At 41.0% G+C, this 10,687-nt stretch overlaps 1 protein-coding gene across 1 annotated transcript in view; it reads right to left on the minus strand.

Annotated features, from left to right (window-relative positions):
- Positions 1 to 8,531, minus strand: part of LOC105838773 (cationic amino acid transporter 2) — a 90,977-nt gene extending 82,446 nt beyond the window's left edge. Inside the window, exon 1 of the mRNA XM_028193457.2 lies at positions 7,180 to 8,531. The gene's annotated coding sequence lies outside the window, so the exon portion shown is untranslated. The remainder of the gene's footprint in view (positions 1 to 7,179) is intronic.
- Between the last annotated feature and the right edge of the window lie 2,156 nt (positions 8,532 to 10,687).

Below are 10,687 nucleotides of genomic sequence, written 5' to 3' on the forward strand. Positions count from 1 at the left end.
GGCATGGATCGAGGTATCAATTTCTGGCCCGGGCTATAATTAACGATGTCGTATTTTATACCGCACGTGACGCTTATTTTCAAACCGCTTTTAAACATTATTATGTTCAAGCGGATCCTCCCGCCGAGAAGCCGCACGCCGCAAAGCGCCGCGAGCGCAAACATCCAATGAAGTCGTACCCTATTCGTACACATCTCGAATATATTAATAGCAACCCCCGCGATATCGAGTTATCATTATCCCGACCACCCCTCTCCTTATTTTACTCGGGCGCGCTATTTTCAGGCGTACGCTAAAGACGACGCGAAATTGGGTCAAGTACGAAGCACGTCATGTCATGTCACGTTCGAGCCGACATGTACCGCAACCGCTACGTACACGGGAATCAAATAACTCGTAAATACACGCCGTTAAAATACGCCCTGGGATGAAGAGAGAGAGAGAAAAAGAGAGAGAGAGATTGCGTTCCAGAACGTGAAATTCCAGTTTGCGCTTGGCCAAACAGTAACGACGTTAGCTCTTTGTTGCATAAATTTGTCTGTTGAATATATTTTGCTGCATTTCGGTATATAGGAATTTTTAGAATCGCTGATTACAAATTTAAGTTAAAATATAAAAAATGCATAAAGTTTTGTTAAAATTAGACTTTAACATTTCCTGTAACAGTCTTTTTAATCGCTGTATTGAATTTTCATTAAGCATTCATCAATTATAAGTGTAGATTTGAAATCGAACTTCACAAACGTTAATGTAGACATTTTCAAAATACATTTATTACCATCCTTATTCCAGGTTAAATTTTGTTTAAATTAAAGAAACGCCAATCATTACTAATCTTTTGCTTGTAAGTTTGCTTATAGTTAATGCAAAATAATTACATTTTTTAATTATTCATATACACATATAAGACTTGAGTTTTAGAAATATAATAATATCAAATATGTATATTACATAAACCAATTATGAAATATGTACAAACATAGAAAAACTGTGAAAGAGAGATATTACATATATAAAACATTATGCAACAAAGGGTTATTACGACGGAGATGAAATGGACGTCTATGTGCGAGAAAGGAATTCGAATCTACAAATGACAATGGGGACGTAATGGGAAATTGCTACTCTTGAGATTAATATGTCATCGAGTCTCATTTCGCGTATGTACGACATATGTATAGAAAAATACCAATTTTATTGTAAAAAAACGATTTAGCGATTATTCAAATTTACTTTTATTCATTTTTTAAACTGTTACTTTTTTAATAAAGAATATTATCTCTCCCCTGAGAGTAACCCTAAAATATGTTCATCACAATTGTAGAGAAATTTATTTCAAATTAAACACTTGTATACGTGTTCTAAACAATATCGAGCTATTTTTCAGCATAAGTTATTTTCCTTTGGGTTTCTGAATCAGATTTCTAAAGATGAAAACAATCGGCGTGTTACTTGTGAGTATAACATAATATTGAACATTGCTGTATTGAACACTTTTGAGTTTCTCGCACATCAAACTCCAATAGATCCAAGTCTATTGTCGTACGCTTGGAAATTGTTGCTCGCGGACAATTCGATGCCGTCACATCATTATCGAAAAACATGATTGCCGGCGTATTGTCAGGAACGGGACGGAAAAAGAAGTAATAAGAACAGCTGATGTCCCAGACTCTCACTGTACGCGCAATCGACGATATATAGAGATTAGCGAGCGTTTCGTCCGTTAATCTAATTCATTTTCACTTGAGAACAACGGCGAGAACTGCGCTCTAATAGATTTCATTTAAAGTCGTCTGGCGACGACTGACGCCTTCTACATTAGCGTAATTGCGGAATAACATCGTTAAACGTATCGTATTAAACATCAGGAAGTTCACGCCAGCTGTGTTTGTCCCATTTGTCTCACGTCGCGCTTATTCTGCAAAATAATCGCGCGCCGGCGAAATCATTACGAGTGAGTTAATATTTCCAGTAAAGAGCATCGTTCTCCCTCTCGCGTGACGTAAAATATTAGGATAGACCCTAAAGGTTTGCAGTTGGCGCCGCGCAAATATTTCACGATGCTTGTTTATGGGCGCACACGTAACGGCCACGCAATTGGGCTGAGAGAAGGCAAATACTGCGGAATACCGCGGAAGATCCCCCTGACGAGAAAAAAAAACGTGGCGTGGCGTTTTGCCATTCGGAATAAACGTATTATATTTTATTAGTCTCAAATGTCATGTTACATACGTCGTGACAGAGTACGTAGCTGAGCTGTGTGAAATCTATCTCGCAAGTGTCATTGTACCTCCTGACACGGGTCGGACAATGCACATCCGCCTTCACCGCATGTCAATATCCTGCGAGGATGAAGGGAGAAAAGGAGGGGAAGGGGGAGAACACGATTCTCGAGATCCCGGTGAGCTTGTCAGTGACGAAAGTCAGCGATTCGCCCGACGGATGATACATAACATCGGGGACACGTCGCACGGTCATAAAATTAAGTAAAGGAATCGCGTGACGGGGTGGAAATCGATTGAAAAAGACTGCTTCCATAAATAATGGTTTTAAGAATAAAAAGTAACGATTAAAGTTAAAAAGGCAACGATCGCGGTTATTCGCTAGAATTGTCGAGATTAAAGTTCTTACCGCGTTAACTGAAAATTTTTGGGCGATGCACTTTTCGGAGAAAAGTTACGAGACTCTTAACTAAATGATCAGTTAGTTCCATGCGAGCAGCCACCCACGATTCCTTTTCCTCTTTGCCGAGCCGGTAGAACGATCGAGGAAACACTGGCAGCGCAATTAAGTAAACGAGGTAAAGGGGGCGGCTTTTTCTTGCCAACAAAGCGGAGAACGGTTTGCCCTTTCGCGGCGATTATTCCACAAATCGCGAGGGAAAAGACGTATGAAAACCAGAGCGAACATATTCCTTTAACGCTGCGATCGGCTTATGTATTTGTAATGTCTTAACAAACGTTTAGTACGAGCCACAGTTTTCCAGATATTATCCGAACAAACTTTACTCACCGTGATGGCCGAGATTTAAATTTTCAGATATTCTCGTCGAGATAAGTTACGTGTTATCGATTAATCCTCTAATGTTTCTCGAGAACGAACGCGAACCTTCGTTTAGCTTTAACTCTTTGTCAAGTCTCTTTCAATATTAAAGCAACACGTAATTCAAACAGACATTAAAACAATTATGTAAGTGTATGCATTTAATATGACAGTCAGTGAAATGGTATCCTGATGATATTATTACATTTTACATGTAAATACGTTCGAAATGATAATTAATTGTATTTTATCTATCTAATATGCATTTCGACAAACAACATTTCCGATCTTCCCGTGATTGGTTAACCTAATTAATGATTAACCTATGTCCTACATCGAAGTGGACGCGAATATCCAGCGTGTAATATTCCAAATGCTCTCGGATTAATCCGAGATTACACACGCTGGAAAATTTATTTTTGCGCTAAGAGAAGCAGTTTTTAATTTCGTAATTTTTTTTCTTTTCAAGGAACGATTATATCTCTGCAAAAAGTACCTTCTTGATGGAGAGTTTTAAAATACACTCGTCATTTACTCGAAGCAAGATTTACTCAAAATGAACTTTCGTGTACACACAGAAAAATGTGTACTTAAATTAAGTACACTTATTTTAAGTATCACTTATTTTATATATAAACAATTCATAAGTTTATATACCCGTAAATCTATCATAAGTAGGTTATTCAAAATATATTCTAAATATCCTAGTAATTTAATGCTTCAGTTAAGAATATTTAGTTAATAAAATAAAAATTTTGTAATTTACTTATTACTATAACTATTCTCCAAATTCAATTTAATAATATTCTTCGAGAAAGTAGATAACTTTCTTTTTCAAGTATATGATAATGAGTTTTTCTATTAAAATTGTGATAAAACTATTATCAAGAAACTATTTCTCTATCAAAGATAACCTTTTACTTCCTGTGAGGAAAAAAATTGAGTAACCGCTTCTCTAAGCAGTAGAATAAGTTTTTTATTGTACGCAGGTATATTTTCTCTACGGTATTTCAAATAATGAATTATAAAAAAAAGTGCTAGAACGCAGATAAATCATAATAGAGCGCAGCGTTCAACGCTGGTCGATTTCGATCACGCGCATCGCAGACGCGGAGAAAAGGTTTACGTTTCGGCTGACGCGCGCGATCACGGTGTTGCGGGTATTAAAATCTATTAAAATCGCAGGGGACGCGAGGATGGTAATTTTGCGTTTCCACACTTCGGAATGCGGCGTGATACGCGCGTCGTTACAAATATCGCGTCGCCAATTGCGAACGATGAATAATTTAATCCCGCGCTCTGGCCCTGGAGTTTCGGTGGTGCTGCGAAATCCTGCGTGCGCACGTCACTACAACGCACACGCGGATTTCGCGTGTATTCGCGAAAGGGAATATTAAATGCCCTCGCCCGCTCCCCTTCACCCTCCCCTCTCCTCCTCTCTGCTGTATTCCCTCCGTGGATATCCGGAATTTGCGAGCGAGCGCGCAATAACACCGATAGCAGAAATACGTAAAAACGGAAAAGCAAAAAGTACACGTACCGTCGGCCGACCCAAGTTACGTTGTTATTTTGACATTGCACAATCACGCGATTATTAATAACGACCACCACTCTCGGATAACGCGACAACACGGGTAGAATGATTCATCGACGAGACACACGATCGCACGGCGAACGACGCGCGTGGTAAACTCCGTGTGGTGATATGATAAAGGTGAGAGTGCCGCCTCTCTCTCTCTCTCGTTGTGCGGTACATGCGACCGGTATTCTTAGACTCTCTTTCTCTCTCTCTCTCTCTCTCTCTCTCTCTCTCTCCCCGGAATCTTCGCACGCTCAAGTCGCCGGGAAGTGGTTCTTCTTACACGCGAAAATAGGAATCCGGGGACGACGTCGAGACGCTTACGTTTGTCGCCGACGTATCTCGAGGTGATAAGGCTATCACGAAAAGCACCCTGCAAACTGCTACATGTATTCCTCTATGCTTTTACACATCTACTACTTGTATGTATCCAGTAAATATAAATTTTTGTAATTAATTGTTTACTTCGTTTTTGTGTTACATAAGTTTAAATTCTTTTTCAAGACTGACATATGACATGATTTCTCAGAAACACAAGTTGAAGTCGATAGCTTCAGTAATTTTTGAATTATAATGATAAAAAGTGTGCTGATTTTTAAATTAAAATAATATAAAAATTAATAAACATTTAGCCGTATAAAAATTTGTAGATATTTATTAAATGTGCACAAATAAAATGTGTAAAAATGTAGGAGAATATGTGCAACGGTCTTTGTTAAAAAAATTTCCCAAGATAAGCAAATTTTTGCGCACCCTAACAGAATTCCCCTTTAACATTCAACGCGCCGACGTATCTCTCGATAATGAAACTTAGACTTAATATCTGATAAAAAGAAAGATAAGTCTTCTTGAATTTAAATGGACGAGAAAGTTTTTGTTATTTAATCACATCGCGGAAAGTTAGTTCGCGAAAGGTCCTTCATTTCCCAATCGTTCGTAACGTAACGAAAACCGTCTTTCCCTCGATGTGTTTCAGTCAGTGAAAAACTCAACCGTTAATTACCGATGAAATCCGTCGTTAAGGTTTATCTCGGATATTTGCAGTATTTTTACGTAATTTATCGCATTAGCACCTGTCGATCCGTTTTCATTAAGTGTATTGTACTAGCAGACAAAAAAACTATCATTTGTACGTTTTCTTTCACCGTCTATATATTTTTTACGTATCTGCCGGCATTTTTATCACGTCCAGCTATCCCCGCGAACAACGCTCAATAAAACAATTTTTTTCGGCTTTGCTGCGAATTATTTGTTCTATCAATCCAAGATTGAAACAGTACTGTACTGCATTTTATTTCTTTCTGTGTTGCTTTTGCTATCGAATCAAGTTTTACATTCACGAAAGTAATTGAACATTTCTCTCGATGATTATGATAAAAATATATTTTAAAAATGTGAATACTGAATGTTAATTCAACGATTCAATGTAAAACGATAACGTGACAGACTGATATACTTTTATATAATAATTAAAAATTTTGTATGTTTTAAGGCAAATTACTATTTTGTATGTAAACTTTTTAAAAATTAATAGTTTTAATATTTAAAAATATATTATCAATAAAATTAATGCAGTTTCGTACAGTAAAAAAAAATTTTGTTTTACCGTACATTAACATTTAATGTATCAGTTATTCAAACTTGTTGTCAATGCAAAGTTTAAAATATAAAACATTAAAATTCTTGATTTCTACGTAACTTTTATATATTAACGTACTGACATTTTATTATTTAATGCTATAAATTAATGTATGTGTGTGTGTGTGTGTGTGTTTGTGTGTGTGTATAAAAGTCATAATTTATATTTTTATATTTTATGTGCTAGATGGACCGTGTATGAAAAATATCTATATTTTTTTATGAACATCGGCAAAACAATATTCGGTTTATTTTTGTAGATGTAAAATTGGATTTCGTAGAAAAGTAATACAGAGAAAAGTAGAAAAAAAAAGTTTTGTCATAAAGGAACAGAGAGAAACAGAATTTTGTAATCCTCCTTTTATAAACAGATTAGACTTAACAAAGTCAATTATTTTATTGATGATATTAATTATTATTAAATGGAACAACACTGCTTTAATTCATTTGCGGTTCAATAAAACGATCTATTGGTGCTTAAAAGAATTACGTAAGTTTAATTAATTCCTGTAGAGAAAGAGAATTTCCAATTTCGAGGAAAATAAAAACAAAATATGATAAATTTTGTAAATACAATAGAAAATAAATCACTTCGTTTATGTAATTTCTGATGCATACAGTTTACAGAATTAAAGAATAATATTAATAGAGGTAGAAGGGATATACAAAAATATAATTTGACACAATCATAGGAATTACATAGGAAAATCAGTTTTCAGCCCAGATGAGAGATTTAACGTTTATAGGAGAGGGGGGAAGATGTAAATCGAGATGTAAAGGATAGACGAATCATTAGGTCGGTTTCCGGTTATCAAGAGGCTTTAATTTAATCGGCCCAACTGCCCGATTAACCTTCCGCCCCGGCTAAAAACGTCCAGTCAGGGTCCTCGGACGAGAGGGAAGAGTTGAATTTTACTTACCCTGCCTGTCTGTCTTATCCCGTCTCGTCGCAGAGATCACTGTCCCACCTCTCTCGACGAGCGGCACAAAGAATCACAGTTCACGAGAAAAGGTGTGCACGACGGACGATGACGGCGACGGCGACGACACGCAGCTGCTCGCGAGTGATCATCCGCGAAAGGGAATTTCTCCTTGTGTCTCCCTTTTTCTCTTTTCCTCTCTCTCTCTCTCTTTCTCTCTCTTGGGCTGCCGAGTCACTTCCGGAACTTCCCTAAGGAAGTTTCACTGCCCCGAAAGCTTCGGGCTGGAAGAGGACGCGTTCACGGCGACGACGACGACGACAACGATGACGACGATGACGATCAAGCCAAATACACTCACACGTATCGCGTTGCGCATGTGTATACATATATCTATCTATCTATCCATTTATCTATTTTTATATATATCTCTGTGTACGCATCTCAATGGAACTCACGACGTTTCTTCTTCTCCCTTTCTCCCTCTTTTTCTCCATGTACCCTCGTTAAACTCACTGGTTCGCGACAATTTCCGCTCGTTGGTATAGCGTTGTTCCTTCTCGCGATCCACCCTCCACCCTCTCGCTGCTGACACACACTCTTTCTCTCTCTCTCTCTCTCTTTCTATCTCCCCTCTCACTCTTTCTCTCTCACTCTGCAACTAGGATAAAATGATATGTATTCGTTCGCAACGGCGGTCCCCGAAACTGTACGGGTGTTTCTTCGCGTTTACGCACGTTCACTGGACCGGCGACGGAGAGTGCCTGATTTCACCCCAGCCACCCTCGTATCATCCGTCCGCGTCTCGTTGGTTAACTTTGCTCCCTTGTGCTGGCTTCGTTCTTCCGTTTCTCGGCTCTCTACCTCTCTCTCTCTCTCTCTCTCTCTCTCTCTCTCTCTCTCTCTCTCTCTCTCTCTCTCTCTCTCTCTCTCTATCTCTCTCTCTCTCTCCCTCGCTTTCTCTCGACGAAGACCCCGTTGCACGCCCCCTTCGGACAACAACCCTTACTCACTGTTATTTTTGCTTGACTAAAACAACTAATACGGATAATATACTCCCGGTGCACACGGCTAATATCTCTACACTCGCACGACTACCCCGTGTGCGCTCTAACCCGAGTCATATTTTAAGTACGACGACGCACGGTTGGTGCGACCGTGGGGTTACACTCTCTGCCTCTCACGCTGCCGCCGTCGCCTCCCTCTTGCGCCCCGGTCGGCCGCGACGCATCCCTACCCGCCGTAAAGCATCCCTACCTTGGCTGCCGCTCGCCCTTGACGCGCCACCCCGCCGAACAGTGACGTCTCCCGAAGGTTTAAGGCCCCCTTCCTCAAGAGATGTGTGAGCGTCACCTGCTTTTATTTCCTATATCCTATATTTTTTTAAAACAAAAAATATTACGTTGGCGACTTTAATTTATTCGCACGTTGAAGAACGCAAGACGCCTTAATTTTCATTATTGTCGATCTTTGGCTCTGTTAATTAAAACGACGCGTAAAATTCTAAAAACTCGAATCGCGAGTTTCAAAAGCGACTTTCTTCTCTTCCAATATTTTATGATGACGAGAGAATTGGGAAGAGAAAAAAAATAACATTGATACATTTCTATTCATCAGGGCTATGGAGCTGATATTAATTAGTATGACACGTAAAATATTATTAATTTTAATGAGCAAAGACTCCGAGATATTATAAATGCAAAACTGTCGTCGAACATACACCGTTTCTTCTTCGATCGATGCCGCTGTTATTACCACGGGTTTCTCGGCGCGATCGAGACGTCCCTAGCGCAACCACCCCTTATTCCCTGCTCGGGAAAATCGCAGTGACGGAATTCTGCCGCAAGGCTCCGTGTCGCCGTCGAATATTTCCACGATCTTTACCGTGTTTCGCGTGAAACACGTTACAAGTTTATATACGAAACTTGACCGTTTTACTTTTAATGAACTTACGCCGTACGTTGCACGGAAAAGGTTACGTACGCCACGCTACAACCTTTCCGAGTTCGACTCGGTAAACGTTTCCCGGTACTGCAACGCGATACCCCCCTTACTTGCGACGCCCTTGAAATTATGACAACCCACCCTTACCGGGGCAGTAACGTAGTCGTCGGGGTGTCGCCTTACAGAGAATTATAATTAAATTAATGATATTTACGTCTCCGGCGGAATTGTAGGCGTGAAATTAACGTACGCGTAATTAAAATGTAACTTAGGGGCGTTAAACTTATTATCGCGCAAGCCGACAAGCGGGGGACGCACACGTAATCCTTGTACATGGAATCAGTCGTAATGTTTCACCACATCCAATACATCGCTAATTAATGTTTACTCCGTAAACGTCACGCACAAGTGGGAACTTTCCGCCTACATATGTGTTATTGCAAACAGCTACTTCACCCCCCGTTGGGGGCGCCGACCGGGCTGAGTGAGCCGTCAAAGTTACAACAACCCTTATTAGCGCCCGAGGGCTCGTGGAAATTTGTAAGCGCCGTGTTTCAGTGCGGTAGTTTTTGCGGCCGTTACTACACCGTCACGCTGCATTCTCCCCACCCCCACACCCCCGTCCGGTCGATCGACGATAACGTCGACATTGTTGTTGTACGTCACTGACCGCCATCCCTGCGAGGGGAATTACACCACCTCTCCTCGCCGTCGTCCACTTTCCTCTGCCTTCCGTGCCACCCCCGCGCACGTCCCTCTTCCCCGTCCCCCCCTCCCCTTCTCCGATTAGGCTCAATGGTAGCCGCAGACTACTTATGGCGTACCTAAGCGCCCGATTCGCCTAGAGCGACGTGTCTGACACGGCAGGTGAATGGACAGAAACCGTCTCTATCCCGCGGCAAGCGCCGCACCGTTAAATCATGCATATCTAAACCCCCGTCGCGGGGGAGGAAGTGAGATCGCGCGTGTCACGTAAGGGGCTACGAAATTAGGGAAATCCGTACCCTGTGTTTCGTACACACCATACGGAAGCTACTAATCCTCTTGGATCTCTCGTCGTCGATTTTTACGCTACGTCGTGTCGCATGCTAGGGGTTCAAGTTGCAGATCGAGGGGGATAACTTTAGAACGGAACTTAACAACGACGCAACTGTGATCCACCGTAAACATCAGACAACGGTCGGCGAGACGAGAGTTTCTCGATTTGTACCTTCGATACGTTAGCTCTAACTAATATTTACGGCAACAATCTCAACGGGTACTAAATGTACTGAAGTCAGGAAAGGGGAGTAATTATTTTCCTCGGAGAAACAACCCTCAAACGCACAGCGAGAGGCTCTCTCCTGATCGACCCCCAGGTAGCTCAAAGCCGTACGTTACGATCGCGGAAATTGTGCGTTACCGGAAGTCACATATTTCAAGAGGGTAGAACGAGAGAAAAGGAAGGGGCGAGGAGCATCGCGGGGCGGCCTACCCCTTCCGCGTCCCTTGCTGAGCCGCGAGCTTTCACGAGCTGCTACTACTCCCCACTCGGGGGTTCGTTTCCCTACCCGGCGGCCGAGGG

This window comes from Monomorium pharaonis, chromosome 9 (assembly GCF_013373865.1).
Source record: "Monomorium pharaonis isolate MP-MQ-018 chromosome 9, ASM1337386v2, whole genome shotgun sequence".
Classification (NCBI taxonomy): Eukaryota; Metazoa; Arthropoda; class Insecta; order Hymenoptera; family Formicidae; genus Monomorium; species Monomorium pharaonis.